A 2,669-nucleotide genomic window follows, 5' to 3' on the forward strand; every position below is an offset into this window, starting at 1 on the left:
TTCAGTTCTAGTTCAGTTCTAGTTCAGTTCTAGTTCAGTTCTAGTTCAGTTCTAGTTCAGTTCTAGTTCAGTTCTAGTTCAGTTCTAGTTCCGTTCTAGTTCAATTCTTGTAGTTCACTTCTATATCAGTTCTATCTATCTATCTATCTATCTATCTATCTATCTATCTATCTATCTATCTATCTATCTATCTATCTATCTATCTATCTATCTATCTATCTATCTATCTATCTATCTATCTATCTATCTATCTATCTATCTATCTATCTATCTATCTATCTATCTATCTATCTATCTATCTATCTATCTATCTATCTATCTATCTATCTATCTATCTATCTATCTATCTATCTATCTTTTCAATCTTTTTGGCCAAATCTTTTCAATCTTTTTGGCCAAATCTTTTCAAGTTTGGCCAAGACTTTCTACAACAACTAGTTCAGATCAGATATCCCCGAACTGTGGGGAACTTGACAAAACAAATAGTAAATACATACACACATTGCCTTACAACAACAATAACTCAATAAAGAAATATAAAGTAAAACAACAATAATCAAAAGTTGTGGTTGCAAAGAAAAGAAAAAAATAAAAACAAATAAAGAGGTGAAAATATTTTAAAATTTTATAAACTTTTCTATAAAAAGATAAAATGAATATAAAAACTTAAATTTAAAAGTCAAGTTCAAAAGTTCTTTGTTTTTTGTTATTTATTTTTTCAAGGCCATAAGTTTTAAATCCTTGGCATTAAATATAGAAACGGAAATTGAATTTATATTATTTTTCTCTAACAGACAGCAATCACTGATAAATTATTTGTAGCGTTTGAGTTTGTGTATGGACTTTTTTTTTGTTTTTTTTATTTTCAGTATTTAATATTTTATATGTGAATGTGAATGTATGCAGGAGGAGATAACTGGTGGCCACTGGCTTATCCACAATGTTGTTGTTGAATGCAACAATGAAAAGAAAGTTTGTTACCAAAGACTTGAAATCAATAATAAATATTAATTATTTAAAATGACAATTTAATAAAATGTTATTTTAAATAATTTACCACAAACTAACAGCAAGCGTTAAACAAATACTTAACATATGGACAAATAAATTTAAAGAAAAGAAAAAAAAAACGAAACGAAAGTATTAAATAAATTAAATTTATATATAAATAAAAATACCTACTCTTTTATAAATAATTGTTAATATTAATTTCTTATATTGACCGTTACTGATAACATGTTTTAATTTAATAGAAGTTTTTAACATTTTCTTTTAAATGTTAAAAAAATTTTAGCCACAAAATTAACATTAATTTATAATTTACAAACAATTGACACTAGTTTAATTATTTTTTTTTTTATTATATATTATTTAAATTATTTTTAATTTTATTAAATATTTTTATTTTTTTCTTGTTTTTTTTTTTTTTTTGTTATTTAGAAAATTCTTAAGAATTTTTATAAATTTTCCACTTTTTGCCGTTATCACGTTTTCTTAACATTTTCATTAGATGTTTCCATTTGAAGAGTCAAAAACCAACTGAAATTTATTGGTATACTCAACGCTGCTAGTGAGTGTGGGCAAATAGATAAATTTAATGAAAGAAGACATAGTACACGAAAATGAAGAACAATAACAAAATAGTATATTGGATGTTTGTCGATTCAACTGTTTTTTTTAGGGTGGGTGGGCAACTGTATGTTAATACTACTTTTACTTCTGACTACGTTTCAAGTGATTTGTGATAAAATATTGAAGTTATTTATGTAACTTTAACGATTAACGATTTAAAGGGTCTTGATATAGGGGATCTGATATAATTTCAGAAAGAAACGTTTATTTCATATTGTTGGGTGGTTATTGTAATACTACTATCGACGCACTTTGTTTTTACCAGACCACATCATACTAAAACATCCAACTTTTAGTTCTTTAAGTCATTAAGTTTAGAACTAAATAAGTGAGAATATAGTCTAGTTGCCAAAGAATCTACTCCTCTTTGCTGCTAAGTCAGGATAATCACAGAGAGGGTGAAACTCTGTTCATTCTTTTTGCCTGTCATTGTAATTGCGACAGTAGTCAGTGTAGAGTCAACTTCCTATCGAGGACATAGGACCTCGATATGCCATATATAATACGGTTTATAAGTCATTTGACAAATTTGCAAAATGATTGTACATATTTTAAGCAATTCATCGAAGTCTGCAGCGGAATTGCAACTAAAATCGTGTAGAATATAATCAAACTAGATCTCATCCAGTAAGGGCATCCAAACTAATAAGGTCTTTGATAGGCAACCTAACTTCTTCAAATTATCTGCCCAATATGGATGTGGCTGTGTAAGGATTTCATGACTGAATAAATGGTGGATCTGAAGACCCCATCTGTCTATCTATCTACCAATCTATCTATCTATCTATCTATCTATCTATCTATCTATCTATCTATCTATCTATCTATCTATCTATCTATCTATCTATCTATCTATCTTTCTATCTATCCGTATGTGAGTAATACAGTTAGACTAAGGACAGAAGACTTAATTGGTTTTAAAGTTCTATCTATCAATTTATCTATTTATCTATCTATCTATCTATCTATCTATCTATCTATCTATCTATCTATCTATCTATCTATCTATCTATCTATCTATCTATCTATCTATCTAT

This window comes from Lucilia cuprina, chromosome 6, assembly GCF_022045245.1.
Source record: "Lucilia cuprina isolate Lc7/37 chromosome 6, ASM2204524v1, whole genome shotgun sequence".
Classification (NCBI taxonomy): Eukaryota; Metazoa; Arthropoda; class Insecta; order Diptera; family Calliphoridae; genus Lucilia; species Lucilia cuprina.